Raw genomic sequence first — 19948 nt, forward strand, 5'->3', positions numbered from 1 at the left:
GAAATCCCACGGACAGAGGAGCCTTGGGGGCTACAGTCCATAGGATAGCAAAGAGTCAGACACGACTGAGTGACTAACATTTTCACTTTCATATACAGTGAAATCAAAATTACAATCAAGTTAATGAATATGCCATCTCCTCATGAAAGTTACCTCTACCTTCGTTTTTTTGGTAATGATGTGCAGCAGAACTCTATGGTAGATAATCTTTGAGAGCCTTAGTCATATAATCACAGCTAACTGACTTCTGGCAACAACCAGTGAGTTTGGAGATGCGCCCCCAGCCTTGGTTTAGCCTGATGCAGACCTGAGTGGAGGATCTAGCTAGCCCATGCCAAGACTCCTGACCCATGGGGAGTGTGAGACAGTGTGTGTTGTTTTAAGCAACCATGCTTGTGACACTTGTTACACAGAAACAGAAAGCAATTATGCTTCCATATTTCTAAACAAAATGGCTTTTGTTTCCATTTATGGAACTGTTCAGTTTGGTTTCCTGTATCACTTCTTTCCCTGATGGATGAAGAGTAGCTCCCTCACAAGACTTGATTTCCTCCCTGCATTTCTACCCTGGTAGAGTCTTAAACAGTGCACTGCCCAGGCTACTTGATTTCATCATTGCCCCAAGAATGAGTCTTAACTGGGTTTAGTAGCTGAGGGCCTCCCCAGTTTTATCTTTTACTGGTTAGAGATGAGAAGCAGTTCTATTTTCTAATCTGCAAATCGTGAAATTTATGGCCTCTCCAAACTCTTTTGATTCTGCTGCAAAATGGCCATTTCTTCTATGAGCTTGTTTCTTTCTTACTGTGCCTTGTCAAAAACAGCCATTAGCAAATAGCCAGCGTTACCAACATTCTCCTTTCCCACTAAACCCACAAGTTCATTCGTGCCGCTCTCTGCTTCCCAGATGATCTCAGGTGACGGTTTTATCAAATGCTTCACCCCTGCATAAAAAGCCTTTACTATCAAGTCTGTTTTTTTGACCACATGCCACTCCACCTGAGGACTCATGCACGTATCTTGGGTTTATTACAGTGGCACCTTACTTCCAGGTATCTGTCTTCGAATTGTTCAGCTCTTTTGCCATAACGTCAACATCAAAACCAAACCACCCAAACTGTGACTTATAATAGCGAAGTTTTATGTATGCAGAGGTGATGGGTGGGTGGGGATCTGCTCCATGAGTCTGCTTCATTCCAGGATCCAAAGCAGCAGCTCCTCTCTGAGAGCAAAGTGCATGGCAGTTTCATGCCATGAATCTTGCCCAGGAACTGAACCCAGGTCTCTTGCATTGCGGGCAGATTCTTTACCAACTGAGCTATCAGGGAAGCCCTGTTTTTTTGTAAATTCTATTTATTTATTTGTTGGCTGTGCTGGGTGTTCGTTGCTTTGCAGGCTCTTCTCTAGTTGTGGCAAACGTGGGCTACTTTCTAACTGTGGTTTGCGGGCTTTTCATTGTGGTAGCTTCTCTCACTCCTGAGCACCAGCTCTAGGCTCTCAGGCTTCAGTGGTTGTGACACGTGGAGTCCCTGTGTCAATAGTGCGGTTCCCCGGTTCTAGAGCACAGGCTCGTAGTTGTAGCACACCAGCCTAATTGCTCCATGGCAGGCGGGATCTTCCTGGACCAGGGATTGAACCCCTGTCTCCTGTATTGGCAGGTGGATTCTTTACCACTGAGCCACCAGGGAAGCCCCATGCTGATCATGAAGCTTTTGCTTGAAAGGATCACATATCAGCTTTGCTCACATTTTACTGGCCAAAAAAAGTCATATGGCCAAGTTTGTTATCAATGGGACAGGCATGTGTAACACTCCCTTGGTGGGGGGCAGCACTTTATCCCGACATAATAGCCAGAGTTAACAGACTGAGAGAAGACATTTGTAAAAGACACAATTGATAAATAATTAGTTTCTAGAATATTTACCCGTAAATCAACAAGAAAAGGGCAGGAAACCAGTAGAAATATGGCAAAGGACAAAAAGAGGCAATTCGGGGAGGAGAAGGCTAATGGGTTGTAAGAAATCTCATTAGCCATCAAAGAAATGCAAATTAAGTCAAGACATCCATCCAGCTGCAGAAAGCTATAGAGCTGGAAAATATCAAATATTGACGTGAACAAGGGGAACCCTTTGAATCCTGCTGGTGAGAGTGTGTAGACTGGAACAGCTATTTGGTTGATTAATTTGGGAGAAATAAGTGAAGTGGGCATAGACAGAGGGAAGTGCCTGGAAAGTTCTAGCTCTATGGGATTATTATCATAGCAGCTGCCCACTTTCCCCCCTACATCCTTATCCAGTACTTGGGTGATAAGCAGATCAAAAGATCTAAGAGGCTGGGACCATGTCTGATTTTCTCATCATTGCTTCCCCTGCACCTTGTACAGAGCATCCCAGAGGTGAAAACTTTGTATGTATTTGGTAAATAAAAGCATGTTTCTTTCTTTCTTTCTTTTTTTTTTTTAATTCCATTATACCTAGAGACTTGCTTCCTCTAGGACAGGAAAGTATGGACTTGCCAGGGTATACCTGCATTGTCTGAGGACTCCTTTGGGATCTGTTTTGGACTGAACTGTGTCCCTCTTTCTTTCTCTCTTGATTAAAATATTAAAGTCCTGATTCTCAGTGTGACTGTTTGGAGATGGGGCCTTTGGGAAAGTAATTAAGGTTAAATGAATGTGGGAGACCTGGATTCAATCCCTGGGTCAGGAAGATCCCCTGGAGAAGGGAATGGCAACCCACTCCAGTATTCTTGCCTGGAGAATCACAAAAAGAGAGGAGCCTAGTGGGTTACAGTATATAGGGTTGCAAAGAGTCGGACACGACTGAAGCAACTCAGTACGCTCTCATGAGGTAAGAGTGGGGCCCCGATCTGATAGGGCTGGTGTCTTCATAAGAAGAGGAAGAGACATGCAGAAGTGCTTCTTTTTCTCTCTGAATACATGCACAGAGAAGAGACCAGGAAGAAGGGGGCTATTTGCAAGCCAAGAAGAGAAGCCTCACCAGACACTGTTCTTGACTGCACCTTATTCTTGGAGTTCCAGTCTCCAGAACTGTGTGAAAATAAATTTCTAATGCATAAGTCCCGCAGTCTGTGGTATTCTGTCATGTCAGCCCAAGCTGACTGATACAGGATCCAAGGTACCATCTCATAGAAATCTGCCCCCTTGAATTTGTGCTTCTCCACCACAAAGTGTAAATTAAACTATATTGTTGTTGTTTAGTCACTAAGTTGTGTCCGACTCTTTGTAGACCCAAGGACTGTAGCCCACCAGGCTCCTCTGTCCAAGGAATTCTTCAGGAAGAAATACTGGAGTGGGTTGCCATTTCCTCCTCCAGGGGATCTTCCTGACTCAGGGATCAAACCCATGTCTCCTGCATTGACAGGTGGATTCTTTACCACTGAGCCACCTGAAAAGCCCCTACATCAAACTATACCAAGGCAGAAAGACATCAAGGTCTCAGGTCTCTCCTATTGATCATAATTTGCTGAAATAGGAATAGACTTGGGGAAGCTTTCTGTTTGAGGTGGTTGGGAACTTGATGACACAAAGTCCACTGGCCTGTCTTAGCCATGGTTTGAAATGGTTGGATAGTTTTAGGGCATGAAGTTCTTTCAGAGAGGATAGGGAGTTTTCAGATCACCTCCTTCTTGGCAGGCTAAGTCATGGTTGAATTGAGCAAACAGTATATTCAGAAGCACTCAGGGCCATTCCGGAAAAAAAAGGAATTAAGTATTATCTTAAAAAATAACCCTGGGTGTGCCAGACCCATGATACAGCAGTTCTTTGCCTGATTTTGGGGTCAGGCTCCTCTCCTCCCTGGTGGCTCAAACAATAAAGAATCTATCTGCAATGCAAGAGGCCCAGATTTGATCCCTGCATTGGGAAGATACTCTGGAGGAGGAAATGGCTACCCACTCCAGTATTCTTGCCTGGAGAATCCCACAGACAGAGGAGCCTGGTGAGCTACAGTCCATGGGGCCGCAGAAAGTCAGACATGACTAAACGGCTAACACTTCAAGCACCCCTCTCGGTCAAGGGCAGCTGCTGTTGCCTATGGTCCCGGATGCCCCTGATCCCGTCTCCTCTGAACTCTCAGAGCACTCGTGTGTGTCCCTGTGTCTCCAACCAGGAGTGCATCCTGGACCCTCTCCTGTAGATCCTGATGTATTGGGGGTGAACTTGGGCTTCTACTTTTTAACAAACTTCCTGGCGATCCTGAAGTACACTGGAATTTGAGAACAACTGGTGTATCACGTGTTTGCACTTAATTATGTTTTGTTGTGTTATTCTTGACTTTTGTTTTTTATGTTTTACAATGAATTCTAAACCAGTTTCACAATCCTCTGTGGGCAGCTAATACATCTTGATTTTCCATTTATCCCACATGGCCCTGTAACAGGCTTGGAAGAGGCTCTTAGCAAAGGCTAAATGTTATCGGGTAACTGGCAAGACTCATGGACTGAAAGCTTTTTTCTCTGTTCCAAGAAACCCTGTCTTTCTTGTGTCTCTTTTGTCATAAGGTTCTCAGCTGTTCCCTTAGATTCCATTTTTGCTACTTCTGAGTCCACATCCCCGTCTCATCATCTGATGGCACCCAGACTTTTCACAGGCATCACTGGGTTTCTTCTTCTTCTTTTTAAAGTTTATTTATTATTTTTGCTGCACTGGGTCTTCTCTGCTGCACGGGCTTTGTTGTGGATGGTGGTGGCTACTCTTCATGGTAGTGTGCAGGCTTCTCACCGGGGCAGCTTCTCTCGTTGCAGCTCTTGGGCTCTAGGGTGCTTGGACTTCATTAGTTGCAGCTCTTGGGCTCGACAGTTGTGGTGCAGGGGCTTTACAGCTCCAAGGCAGGCATGTGGGATCTTCCTGGACCAGGGATTGAACCTGTGTCTCCTGCACTGGCAGGCAGATTCTTATCCAGTGTGCCTCCAGGGAAGTCCCTGGGCTTCTTTTAGATGGCCTTGAGCCCCCACCTCTGGAGTGGTCATCAGTTGGCTCTAGTAGCCAACACTGAGATGCTAGGACAGAGAGCACCTCTTCTTCAAGCTGCCCACTGACCAGAGCTCCGTCTGTCTCTGGTGACCTGTGTTGGGCCCAGTCCAGTGGTGAGCTGTGCACGGTTCTGCTTGGACATTGTCTTCCGACTGTGCATCATTTGGGGCTGGGCGAGGCTGTGGTCACTAACCGGGATAAAAGTTGCTGCCCTCTGCACTCCTCATCCTATGACAGCCTTGGTGGCCCTATCCTTGTGACCATGCTCCTGGAAGCACAGTTTTCTTCAGGCAGCCCTCACTAGGCTTGGCATGGACTCCCACAGTTTACCCATGAAATGCACAGAGTTTGTCCTGGGATGGCCAGTGACCTTCCCTTGTCTGTCTCCAAGTTGTGTGTGGGGAAGGTAGCCTTCCAAGAATGTTCTTGGCCTGCCCTGAGAGAAGCCATGGGCTGTTGCCCCCCAGGATCCTCTGTCCGTGGGTTTCTCCAGGCAAGGATACCGGAGAGGGTTGCCATTTCCTCCTTCAGGGGATCTTCCCGGCCCAGGGATTGAACCTGCATCTCCTGTGTCTCCTGCATTGGCAGGCAGATTTTTTTTTACCCCTGAGCCACCTGTGAAGCCCAGATATATGTATATGTATAAATATACATATAATATATATACATATGTATACATATGTATATATAATATAAAAATGTAAACTGTATAAATGTATATGAATCACTTTTTTGTGCACCTGAAACTAACACAATATTGTTAAACAATCATGAAAGAAGGAAAGTGAAAGTCACTCAGTCATGTCCAACTGTTTGCGACCCCATGGACTGTAGAGTCCATGGAATTCCCCAGACCAGAATACTGGAGTGGGTAGTCTTTCCCTTCTCCAGGGGATCTTCCCAACCCAGGGATCAAACCTAGGTCTCCCGCATTGCAGGCAGATTCTTTACCAGCTGAGCCACAAGGGAAGCCCAAGAACACTAGAATGGGTAGCCTATCCCTTCTCCAGAGAATCTTCCTGACCCAGGAATAGAACTGGGGTCTCCTGCATTGCAGGCAGATTCTTGGAAAGTGTTTGTCAGCCAACTTACCCAATATTCAACAAACCTTCCAAGTGACAATTAGTAGGGTAAAGTAAACAGTTCTTCTGGAACAAAGTTAATCTTGCCATGATGCTTTGTAGTAATGATATATCATATGTCTGAGCCTCCTTTCAGATCAAGTCATGACCAGGGAATGTAAGACAGGGGTTTGGGAAACAGCGTAGGTCAAGGGAACGGGGAGGGTCTGGCCCTGGATTCTGCAGAACATGGAGCCAAGGGAGATGTTAGAGGAAGCTTTCTCTTTGAGCGTTGGAGGATGGGGATTAAAGTAGCGAGCAAGCATGTTGTCTACCAGAATCTCAAGAGTCAAGACATGACCTAGGGACTAAACACCACCACCACCACCAGGCTAGGGAAACCAAGTTCAGAGGAGTGTCCACCTGGGGAGTCTGCCCAAGAGGCAGAATAGAACATAATGGGCCACAGAGCATGTGGTCTTACCCATGGGTCCATGGTGGGGGGCAGCTTTACAGTCTTCCAAGTGCTCTTAAGTACATGAGTTCCATTGATCTTTCCAACATGCCCGTAAGGTGGTTGGGGCAGGAGACACTGTCCCTGTACGGGTTAGCTTTTGCTGTGTAACATCGCTCTGAGTTACTGATGCTCATGGATGGTTGTTCATCTCATTTGCTGCTGTGGGACAGGAGTCGGCTTGACTTGGCAGGAGAGGTGTGGCAGGGCACATGTGTCCCTGGTCCACGCGTCTCTCACCTTCTTTAGGGGCTGAAGCCCAGGCATGTCCGTCCATGGTGATGGCAGAAGATCAAGAAAGCATGTTGCCATGTGCAAGACCTCTTGGCTTAGGCTTGGAACTGATGCTCTCTTATTTCCATGGTATCCTATTGACCAAGGTCAGTGGCCAAGTCTGGAGTCAGACTGGGAGAGTGTTGCTAATGCACTTGGCAAGGGTGAAGATACAAGGGGGGTGAAGAATTGGGCCATTGGTGCATCAGCTACTGTGTCCCAAATGCTGAAACACAGGCTGAGACAGGAAGTGACTTCCTGAGTCTACACCTCCTTGATAAAGCACGTCACCTGTCTATCTAACGTGTTCTTAAATAGCCCACATGGGAACAGTGGGTTGGCTGTGGTTCCATTACAGTGCCTGGTGGCAGTGAGCCCTTGCATAAATTCTCTGAAAAATAAATTCAATTAAAAAAAAAAAAGGCCTTGGCTGTCGCAATATGATTTCCTGGTTGAACGAAATGACTTTGTTGTTCAGATCCTTTGGGACAAAATGTATTTTACATGAATTTATTTCAGAGATTGATTACGATTCCCCCTCCATTTGGTCCTGCGGTTGGTATAATTGGAAGTTTAGATGGAAAAGACAGAAATGACTTTAAACTATTCACGTATCCCCCTAAAATTTGCAGAAGGGTAAAAATACAGGAGACTTTAAGTAAAATAGGCTGCATTAGACTCTTTTTAAGTTTAACTATCTTCACTCTTTTCTGACATCCAAGCACATTGGGTTTTTTTTTAATCTGTTTATTTTGAGAAACCAACTCAAAGCGCTTTGGCTGCTTGCTGTTCATTTCACTTTACAATTTCTGTGCACGTGGCTCTCGGAGAAACTTGAAGCTGCGCTCGATCGCCACCACATGCCACTCAAGAGGAACCCCCCTCATCTCTCTCTGTGCCCCTTGCTGTCAGGGGTGGAGATGTCGGGGTGTTGTTCAATGCTTTTCATTCACTCGAGACCTATCAGAATTGCCACTTCAGAGGAACGTCTTTGGGGATTTGGGCCAAATGTTTGACACCATAGCATTCTTAGTGCACAGGGTCTTACTTGGGGGCAGCCACTCCAGTTATAGCTAATGGACATAGGAAAATATTTGGAAATTTTGACTTAAAAGTGAATCTTAACCTTTTTGGAGTTGGACCAGACTGAGGGAAATGACTTATGGGAAGAACATATCACGTTCCGCTCAGGTTTTGGGCTGAAGGCCCTAGGATGGGTAGCTCTTTCCCCAGGGAAGTCCTGGGGCAGCCATGGCCACATTTTTGGCTTCCAGACTTGGGGGTCTCCATGTTGGCTTCCTTGGTGGCTCAGACGGTAAAGCATCTGCCTGATTTGTGGGAGATCCAGCTTCAATCCCTAGGTGGGGAAGATCCCCTGGAGAAGGAAATGGCAACCACTCCAGTATTCTTGCCTGGAAAATCCCATGGATGGAGGAACCTGGTAGGCTACAGGCCATATGGTCACAAAGAGTTGGACAAGATTGAGTGACTTCACTTTCACTTTTCCCTTTCATGTTGCATTCAAGGAATGCGTTCTTTTACTAGTCAGGATCCTTTAGCACCAACCACGGGCACCAGCATTTGGTTCTTGGGACCCATAATTCTCCTTGTCCATCTCTTTGTTGCCACCCCTACTCTGGTAATACTCACTGTGGTTAGGAATGTATCTCATGGCGGGTGGGACCATGTTATAGCACAAGCTTTCCATTTGCAGCTTGGGTTCTGAACCTTTTGCTTATCCTGTCTCCATTTTTCATTCTGCTTCTGACCTTCCCATCTCCTGGCGGGGGAGCTTTCTGTCTTGTTTCTATACTTTCCCTTGGGCTTAAGGCTTTGCCCATTTTCCTGACCATGGCCTTGCCCCCCTCCCCATAATGCTGTGATCTCCCATCCTTATCACTGCCGCTGTTGGTTGCCTCGCATTTCCATCCCCATTCAATCAGCCTGGGGACTCTCCTGAAGCAGGGAGGAATTCTCACTAGACCTAATGTGCCCAGGTCTAGTGAGGGACAGTTGGACATCTCTGATCTTTCAGAGATGGGCGGTGGCCATGAGGAGTTACCCCACGTCCGAGGTCAGGGGCAGCAGCCGAGAGTGCCAGGTTGCGACAGCACAGGAACGGCCGAGAAGAGCTACCCAAGTCTGAGGTCAGGGGTGGCGGCCGGGAGGAGCTACCCCATTTCCGAGGTCAGGGGTGGCGGCCGAGAGGAGATACCCCATGAATCAGGCCAGGGGCGGCAGCCGGGAGGACCAACCCCACACCCGAGGCCAGGGGCAGCGGCCGGGAGGACCAAGACACATCCAAGGAGCAGTGGCTGCGCGGGAGCAGAAGGGCCTAGAGAAGCTATCCCACGTTGAAGGTCAGGAAGGGTGGCGGTGAGGAGATAACCCTCGTCCAGGGTAAGGAGCAGCGGCTGCGCTTTGCTGGAACAGCCGTGAAGAGATACCCCACGCCCAAGGTAAGAGAAACCCAAGTAAGATGGTAGGTGTTGCAAGAGGGCATCAGAGGGCAGACACACCGAAACAATACTCACAGAAAACTAGCCAATCTAATCACACTAGGACCACAGCCTCGTCTAACTCAATGAAACTAAGCCATGCCTGTGGGGCAACCCAAGATGGGCGGGTCATGGTGGAGAGATCTGACAGAATGTGGTCCACTGGAGAAGGGAATGGCAAACCACTTCAGTATTCTTGCCTTGAGAACCCCATGAACAGTATGAAAAGGCAAAATGATAGGATACTGAAAGAGGAACTCCCCAGGTCAGTAGGGGCCCAATATGCTACTGGAGATCAGTGGAGAAATAACTCCAGAAAGAGTGAAGGGATGAAGCCAAAGCAAAAACAATACCCAGCTGTGGATGTGACTGGTGATAGAAGCAAGGTCCGATGCTGTAAAGAGCAATATTGCATAGGAACCTGGAATGTCAGGTCCATGAATCAAGGCAAATTGGAAGTGGTCAAACAAGAGATGGCAAGAGTGAATGTCGACATTCTAGGAATCAGCGAACTCAAATGGACTGGAATGGGTGAATTTAACTCAGATGACCATTATATCTACTACTGCGGGCAGGAATCCCTCAGAAGAAATGGAGTAGCCATCATGGTCAACAAAAGAGTCCGAAATGCAGTACTTGGATGCAATCTCAAAAATGACAGAATGATCTCTGTTTGTTTCCAAGGCAAACCATTCAATATCCAAGTAATCCAAGTCATAACCAGTAATGCTGAAGAAGCTGAAGTTGAACAGTTCTATGAAGACCTACAAAACCTTTTAGAACTAACACCCAAAAAAGATGTCCTTTTCATTATAGGGGACTGGAATGCAAAAGTAGGAAGTCAAGAAACACCTGGAGTAACAGGCAAATTTGGCCTTGGAATACGAAATGAAGCAGGGCAAAGACTAATAGAGTTTTGCCAAGAAAATGCACGGGTCATAGCAAACACCCTTTTCCAACAACACAAGAAAAGACTCTACAGATGGACATCACCAGATGGTCAACACCGAAATCAGATTGATTATATTCTTTGCAGCCAAAGGTGGAGAAGCTCTATACAGTCAACAAAAACAATACCAGGAGCTGACTGTGGTTCAGATCATGAGCTCCTTATTACCAAATTCAGACTTAAATTGAAGAAAGTAGGGAAAATCACTAGACCATTCAGGTATGACCTAAATCAAATCCCTTATGATTACACAGTGGAAGTGAGAAATAGATTTAAGGGCCTAGATCTGATAGATCGAGTGCCTGATGAACTATGGACGGAGGTTCGTGACACTGTAGAGGAGACAGGGATCAAGACCATCCCCATGGAAAAGAAATGCAAAAAAGCAAAATGGCTGTCTGGGAAGGCCTTACAAATAGCTGTGAAGAGAAGAGAAGCGAAAAGCAAGGGAGAAAAGGAAAGATATAAGCATCTGAATGCAGAGTTCCAAAGAATAGCAAAAAGAGATAAGAGAGCCTTCTTCAGTGATCAATACAAAGAAATAGAGGAAAACAACAGAATGGCGAAGACTAGAGATCTCTTCAAGAAAATTAGAGATACCAAGGGAACATTTTATGCAAAGATGGGCTTGATAAAGGACAGAAATGGTATGGACCTAACAGAAGCAGAAGATATTAAGAAGACGTGGCAAGAATACACAGAAGAACTGTACAAGAAAGATCTTCACAACCCAGATAATCACGATGGTGTGATCACTCATCTAGAGCCAGACATCCTGGAATGTGAAGTCAAGTGGGCCTTAGGAAGCATCACTATGAACAAAGCTAGTGGAGGTGATGGAATTCCAGTTGAGCTATTCCAAATCCTCAAAGATGATGCTGTGAAAGTGCTGCACTAAATATGCCAGTAAATTTGGAAAACTCAGCAGTGGCCACAGGACTGGAGAAGGTTAGTTTTCATTCCAATCCCAAAGAAAGGCAATGCCAAAGAATGCTCAAACTACCGCACAATTGCACTCATCTCACATGCTAGTAAAGTAATGCTCAAAATTCTCCAAGACAGGCTTCAGCAATACGTGAACCATGAACTTCCTGATGTTCAAGCTGGTTTTAGAAAAGGCAGAGGAACCAGAGATCAAATTGCCAACATCCTCTGGATCATGGAAAAAGCAAGAGAGTTCCAGAAAAACATCTATTTCTGCTTTATTGACTATGCCAAAGCCTTTGACTGTGTGGATCACAATAAACTGTGGAAAATTCTGAAAGAGATGGGAATACCAGACCACCTGACCTGCCTCTTGAGAAATTTGTATGCAGGTCAGGCAGCAACAGTTAGAACTGGACATGGAACAACAGACTGGTTCCAAATAGGAAAAGGAGTATGTCAAGGCTGTATACTGTCACCCTGCCTATTTAAGTTATATGCAGAGTACATCATGAGAAACGCTGGACTGGAAGAAGCACAAGCTGGAATCAAGATTGCTGGGAGAAATATCAATAACCTCAGATATGCAGATGACACCACCCTTATGGCAGAAAGTGAAGAGGAACTCAAAAGCCTCTTGATGAAAGTGAAAGTGGAGAGTTAAAAAATTGGCTTAAGGCTCAACATTGAGAAAATGAAGATCATGGCATCCTGTCCCATCACTTCATGGGAAATAGATGGGGAAACAGTGGAAACAGTGTCAGACTTTATTTTTTCTGGGCTCCAAAATCACTGCAGATGGTGACTGCAGCCATGAAATTAAAAGACGCTTACTCCTTGGAAGGAAAGTTATGACCAACCTAGATAGCATATTCAAAAGCAGAGACATTACTTTGCCAAAAAAGGTCTGTCTAGTCAAGGCTATGTTTTTTCCATTGGTCATGTATGGATGTGAGAGTTGGACTGCGAAGAAAGCTGAGCACCGAAGAATTGATGCTTTTGAACTGTGGTGTTGGAGAAGACTCTTGAGAGTCCCTTGGACTGCAAGGAGATCTAACCAGTCCATTCTGAAGGAGATCAGCCCTGGGATTTCCTTGGAGGGAATGATGCTGAAGCTGAAACTCCAGTACTTTGGCCACCTAATGCGAAGAGTTGACTCATTGGAAAAGACTCTGATGCTGGGAGGGATTGGGGGCAGGAGGAGAAGGGGATGACAGAGGATGAGATGGCTGGATGGCATCACTGACTCGATGGACATGAGTCTGAGTGAACTCTGGGAGTTGGTGATGGACAGGGAAGCCTGGTGTGCTGCGATTCATGGGGTCGCAAAGAATCGGACACGACTGAGCGACTGAACTGAACTGAACTGATCTTTCTTGCCCAGAAGTGTATTACCATAACATCCTTTCTTACATCTCAGAACCCTCTCTGCATCTTGGCTTTGCATACATGCCCCGTTACCTACACTCATGGGATTCTGAGCATCTATTCAAGATGCTCACACGGTATTGTAGTTATGTGTTTTTAACCACTATATGTCAGCTGCTTCAAGTCAGCCACTGTGGCTTAATAACACCAGCTGTTACTTCCTGAATGCCCTTCATGTACTGTGAGGGTTCATTTTATGCACCAGCTGTGCTGGACCATGGTACCCAGATATTTGGTCAAACACATCTGAATCGACATTGCTGTGAAAATATTTTAAAGACAAGAATAATGTAAATCAGTAGACACTGACTAAAGAGGATTACTTTCCGTAATGTGAGTGGACCACATACCATCAGTTGAAATCCTCAGGAGTGAATGGACTGACTTATGAGACTTCCCTGGGAGTCCAGAGGTTAAGAGTCCAGGCTTCCACTGCAGTGGGAGCCAGTTTGGTCCCTGGTCAGGAGACTCAAGTCTCACCAGCTGTGTGGTGCAGTCAAGACTGACTTCCCCCAAGGAGGCAGAATTTTGCCTCCAGATGGCCTTTGGACTCAAGCTGCAAGATCATCTCTCCCCTGGGTCTTCAGCCTGCTAGCTCACCCTGTAGATTTGGAATTTGCCCCACCACCCTGTAAACCACATTCTTGAAATTAATCTCTTTCTTTCTCTGGAGACCCTGACTAACTCATGGATTAAGTACTGCATTCAGGACCAATATGTGTATCATCTCACTTAGCTTTCATGACAGCCTCTTGAGGTGAGTATTAGTATTCCCATTTGACAGGTGGATAAAGTGAGTCTCAGAAATCATGAGCAACTTGCCCAAGGCCATATAACTAGTAAGCAGCTGAGAAGCGACTCAACCTGAAGCTTGCTTCGCTAAAGCCTTCCCTTTGTCTTGGCATGTTCATGGCTCATCCAGCACAGACACCTGGTAGGAGCCTGGCAAATATTTAAGTGAATGAAAGAAGTCAAAGGTGTCCCTCTGTTTGGTCACCTCTTCCTTCTGTGGAAAGTAAGTTAAAAATTTTACAGATAGTCCATACGGCCTGAAGCTTGGTACCATATACAGATCTGTAAAATCATGAGCCCATAAATGTGGAGTCTTCATCTAGATAAACACATGATAAGGAATCAGAGGGGGCTATTGAGGGTGTTACCGGTGTCTTCCATCCCACCTATTCTGGACATGGTGGACTGGCACTCAACCGCCGTTCTAGCTTCTTTCTGGAATGCACCTTCCCATACTGCAGAGCCTAGATGCTCCCTCACAGCTCTAATCATGAATGTGAGTTGGGTTCCCACCATCCAAGGCTGCTCACTGAGATTGGGAAGTACAGGAAAAGGGAACCCCTGGGTCTGTGTTTTGGCTGTGGCTGCTGTCAGGAGGGTCATGGTGAGTGTGAGGCGTTGCCGCAGGAATGGCTCAGGTGTGACCACTGGCCTCCCAGGGTGGGTGAACATCACGTCCACCCTGGCCTTGGCTCAGTGTTTGGGCGTCACCCGTTTGAGGGCTGGGGGCGCTGAGCATCACAGTGTGCATGTCCATAGCTCAGAGCAAGAAGAGCTGGTTTCCCTGTAGCGAGTGGAAGGTCCAGGCTGGATTTTCAGTGCCACACTTCTAACTGTGGCAGAGTTATAGCAGCTTCCCCAGGGCTGTTGACGTCTTAAAAAAATATTTTTTAATCTTTTAAAAAATGTTATTTAAAATTTTTTATTGAGATGTAGTTGATTTACAACACTGTGTTAGCTTAAGTGTAAAGCGAAGTTCAGGAAGGCCCACTGGAGAAGGGAAAAGTTATCACTCCAGTATTCTTGCCTGGAAAATCTCATTGACAGAGGAACCTGGTGGGCTACAGTCTGCAGGAGTGGCAAAGAGTCGGACATGACCGAGCGACTAACACTTTTACTTTCTTATACATGTATATACCTATTCTTTGTTAGGTGTTCTCATTGTGGTTTATTACAAGACATTGTGTATGGTTTATTATAAGCTATTGTGCTGTATAGTAAGTCCTTGTTGCTACCTAGTTTATATATAATAGTGTATATATTTTAATCCCAAATTCTTAATTTATCCCCCTCCCTTTTTTCCCCTTTAGTAACCATATGGTTTGCAGCTGCTTTTAAGATGGCTTAGTTTTCTTGTTGTTGTTATTTATTTTGTTTTCTATTTTTTTTAAACTTAGAACATCTGTGAATTGAAGTATAGTTGATTTACTATAGTTGACGTGTTAGTTTCAGGTGTACAGCAGGGTGAATTCAGTTGGCACCTTGTTCTGGGAGTTATTCCAGGAGCACCGGCTCTATCATCCAACCCTTCTGACAAGTTTTATATGTACCTGGTTCTGAACAATAAGTTGTGTTCTGCTTGAAGTAGTGGTTTGTGTTGCTTGTAAATGAGTGTGTCCAATGCGGAAGATTTAACAACTGTGGAAATGAGTGGTTGATCTGACTGTGGGCTCATCAGAGGATTTTCTGTTTTTTGCTTGTAGGTACAGCTAACACTTGTCTGTGGCCATTTGTCCTGCTTGTTGGGAGAGTTGGGAACGGGAGGAAGCCTATAAAGAGGACTTTCACCAAAGTGACTGGAATACCGAGCAGCCATATCAGAGAATAACCGTCTGCTAGATCATTTCTTGGGGATGTTTTCTCTAGTTTTCACTGTTGTTGATTCCTCTGTCTCGAAATATTCTGTTCTCTCTGTTTCCCTTTGTATCCTTGAAGGTCTGCATTCTTTTAAATCAGTTTATTTGGAACTTTCTGCCCTGTGAATATTTCTATTAATATATAAGCTCCTCATATAGTCACGGCTGGGGCTTCCCTGGTGGCTCAGTGGAAAGAATCTGCCTGCAATGCAGGTGACCTTGTTTAGAGCCCTGGGTCAGGAAGGTCCCCTGGAGGTGGGCATAGCACACCACTCCAGTACTCTTGCCTAGAGAATCCCATGGACAGAGGAGCCTGGCGGGCTGCAGTCCATGGTGTCGCACAGAGTTGGACACGACTGAAGCGACTAAGCATCAGCAGCATAGTCAAGGGTATGGTCTTCCCAGTGGCCACATATGGTTGTGAGAGCTGGACCATAAAGAAGTGCTGGAGAAGACTCCTGAGAGTCCCTTGGACTGCAAAGAGATCAAACCAGTCAATCTGAAAGGAAATCAACTCTGAATACTCATTGGAAGGACTGATGCTGAAGCTGAAGCTCCAATACTTTGGCCACTTGAAGCGAAGAGCTGACTCATTGGAAAAGACCCTGATGCTGGGAAAGATTGAAGGCAGAAGGAGAAGAGGGCATCAGAGGATGAGATGTTTGGATGGCATCACTGACTCAATGGACTTGAACTTGGCAAACTTTGGGAGCTGGTGAGGGACAGGGAGGCCTTGTGGGTTGCAGCCCATGGGGTTGCAAAGAGTCAGACACAACTGGGCAACTGAACAACAAGAGCCCCTCACTGTTAACTGCTGAATACAGGAAAATTATCCCAATGCCAAAACAATGGACTGCTTTGTCTCTTGTGCCGTTCTATCCCAGGGCAGTCAGTGTAAATGCTGTCTTACTTTTGACATTTGCCCATTGAAAAAGGAGCAGAACAACCACTTTTGTATTAGAGGATTGTGTCGTAGACATGCTCAAAACTGCGAACTGTTGGCTGTGTCAGAACTTTGGCCATCAGGTGGAATCTGTTCCTCTCTCCATTTTAAACTTAAATTTTTTTTTTTTAATTTTATGTTTTGGTCATACCACGTGGCATGTGGGATCCTAGTTCTCTGACCAGGGATAGAACCTTCACCCCCTATGGTGGAAGCTTGGAGTCTTAACCACTGGACCATCAGGGAATTTCCTTTCCCATTTTAAAGATGAGTAAAAGAGATGTACAAAGGTCCAAAGAGATAAAAAGGAAATGCTTCAAGCTCACAGGGTTACTTGACAGAACTTGGCTCAGAGCATGGGGGGATGACTCTAAGAAGAGTTGTTCCCACCATGCCACTTGGCTGCACTCATACAGAAGGCTTGGGTTTGGTTTGCTGATTTGTTGTATTTGAGCAGGAGCACATAATAAGGGAAAGATGCAGGTTTTTTACTGTCTGTTTTTACTACGCATGCATGTATTAACTGAGATGATTTCCTAAATAGAATAATGTTTTCTAATCTTAGGAAACGGCATATGGGTGTTCTTTTTGAGCAGGACTACTGCAATGCTAAAATCATACATAAAGATTTGCTGAATATTTAATATAGATGGTTAACTTCTAGCCATTGACTTTGGCTGGTATTAATGATCATCTTATTTACTTAAAGAGCAATAGAGACATGGAGGATAGTTTAGGAGAAGTCAAATATCATTTGAGAAGGGCAAGGGCAAGCTGGCCCCGTTCCCTCTGGTTATGGTCCAAATGTGCCAGAAGGTATGCAGAACTGAGTTAGCCAGAGGAAAGAAGCGTTCCAAGGGGGCGACCACTGAACCCGTAGCAAGTTGCCCACGGTTCAGTGAACTTTGCTGAATTTTTAGAAAATGAGAGTTTAATGAATTCCAGATGGGGAGATTATTAGTTCTGCAGAGTTTTAAATCTTCTTTACAGAGCATGTAGAACAGCACTGTATTTGGTTTGGTTCTTTGGAGAAGCAGAATTAATAGGATGCGTGTATATACAGAAAGGGATTTCATATAAGCAGTTGGCTCCCAGGATTTTGGAAGCTAACAGGTTCCAAGATCTGGAGTCAGCAAGCTGCAGACCAAGGAGAGTTGCTAGGGAGCTGCCAGGGCTGTTCTGATCTGGAGCTCACCGTTTAGAGTCAGATGGTCGATGAGCCTGTGTAGAGCGAGGCCAGAAGGAAAAAACTCTGAGAAATGGCAACATTTAAGAATGAGTGGAGATGAAGAGCTAGCATGGGGTCAGAATGGTAGAAGCAAAGTCAGAGGAGTGTGGCGCCGGAGGAAAAAAGGAAGGAGAAAGGAGTAATGTGTGCTGTTCCGCTGCTAACTGTTCCTCAAAGCATCCTTGCCTTTGGGAACACAGAGGTCCCTGGTGATCTCGAAAGAGCCATCCAAACGGAACATCACAGAAGGAGGTCAGGCTGGAGAAGGTCAAGGAGAAGGGAGCAGAGAGCACCTACAGAAGTGGGTGACAGATAAGCAGGAACCCCGGGTCTATTCTAGCTCCTTAAGAACGGGTGCAGCACGCGGCCGACCCATCAGAATGGGTGCAGGCTGCTAGAGGCCCAAAGGCTTCAGACTGATTTCAGGCATGACTGTGGTTCTGATGGACACACTTTCCAAATAAAAAGGCAGGATGGACATCTAGGTTGCTTCCATGTCCCAGATACTGTAAACAGTGCTGGACAAACTGAGGGAGGGAGAGGACAAGCAGAGAATGTAACTCAACATATATGCACTATCAGGTATAAGACGGTAGCTGGTGAGAAGTCGCTGTGTAGCACAGGGAGCCCTGTCTGGTGCTCTGTGGTGGCCTGGTGGGATAGGATGGGGGAGGAGAGGCAGGATAGAGAGGGTGTATGTATAATTATGGTTGAGTTTCTCTGTTGGATGGCAGAAACGGGGCTTCTCAGGTGGCTCAGTGGTAAAGAACCCATCTGTCAATGCAGGAGAAGCAGGAGGTATGGGTTCAATCCCTGGGTCGGCAAGATCCCCCGGAGGAGGAAATGGCAACCCACTCCAGTATTCTAGCCTAGAGAATCCCATGGACAGAGCAGCCTGGTGGGCTACAGTCCCTGGGGTCTCAGAGAGTTGGACATGACTGAGCACACATGCACACATGGCAGAAACTGACACAACACTGTAGAAATAAAAAAAAAATTTAAATTAAAAAAATAGGGGAAAAAAGGCAGGGTAGTTTGTTTGGACAATACAGTCTGGCAAAAACAGATAAAAATTCTGGAACATGTGGTTGCTAAGGAATGGTCCATCCCTGGAAGGACGGCAGTTCACTGATTCACTCGGTACAGTGTATGATGGGATGAGAACCCAAGATAATGGCAAAGTCATTTGAAAGTGACCTCAAGTAAGGTTTCTTAACAGTCACACCTCTGAAATGCAGGAATTTTTATCTTTAACCTAATTTGCAGCACTTCTACAGAAAATTATTAGCTATAGAGAATAAAATGCACTGAAAAGATGAAGCTTTCTATGTATTTTAGATAAGGTTTAAGTTTCAGCCAGCAAGACACTTCCATTAACACAAAAAATAATGGCCTTTTTCAACAAGATGACTGTCAAAAAGAAAAAATGTAGACAGTCAAATGATTTATTTCCCCATCCATACTGAGTTTATTCATGGGGAGATTCACCTTGTGAACTAATAATTTTCTGGGCTTAGAAAGAGCAGCGGGCATTTTTCTTTTGAGGAAATGCCCCCCTCCTTTTTTAATCGCGGGTTTCTTTTGGTCTAAAAAAATTATCTACGTCTATGGCTTTGATATAAAGGAAAAGGCTTCTTTCAATTGCTTTAACCTTTTCCAAAAAGTGACCCATTGGGATAAATGTTCTCATGCTGAGAATCAAGGTTTTCTCTGATAGCAGAGTGAGAACAGGAAGCTGAACACTTTCTTGAAGTGGTTGAAGAAAAACTCGAGATTTCAGACTGAAGAAAGGAACTCTTTTGAAAGGTCAAGTTTAAGACCTGTACTTTAAGCAACTTAAAAAAGTAAAGTAAACCTCAGTCTCATGTCAGATGGGGAATGACATCAGAACAGGGGGATCAGGTCAGAGCTAGAGACCCAGGAGGCAGCTGAGAGGAAAGGTGCTGACTGATGATTTCTTTCCTTGGGGCAAGCAAAGGACCAAATTCCTGGAGGCCAGTTTCAGGGAGGAGGTGTGGGCCAGCTCAGGGGCAGGTCTGGTGGCGGGATTCAGAGTTCTGGGGGTTGGAGTTCAGTTCAGTTCAGTTGCTCAGTCGTGTCTGACTCTTTGTCCATCCCATGGACTGCAGCAAGCCAGGCTTCCCTGTCCATCACCAACTCTTGGAGTTTACCCAAACCCATGTCCATCGAGTCAGTGATGCCATCCAACTATCTCATCCTCTGTTGTCCCCTTCTCCTCCCACCTTCAATCTCTCCCAGCATCAGGGTCTTTTCCAATGAGTCAGTACTTCGCATCAGGTGGCCAGTGTATTAGAGTTTCAGCTTCAGTATCAGTCCTTCCAACGAATACTCAGGATTGATTTCCTTTAGGATAGACTGCTTGGCGGGGGGCGGGGGGGGCAGGGGGGGGCGGGATTGGAATAGCCAGAGCTGAACTTACATCACTGATTCCTGGATTTCTGATTAGAGGTGCGGAAATCTCCTCCTTCCCT

Source organism: Bos indicus x Bos taurus, chromosome 20, assembly GCF_003369695.1.
Source record: "Bos indicus x Bos taurus breed Angus x Brahman F1 hybrid chromosome 20, Bos_hybrid_MaternalHap_v2.0, whole genome shotgun sequence".
NCBI lineage: Eukaryota > Metazoa > Chordata > Mammalia > Artiodactyla > Bovidae > Bos > Bos indicus x Bos taurus.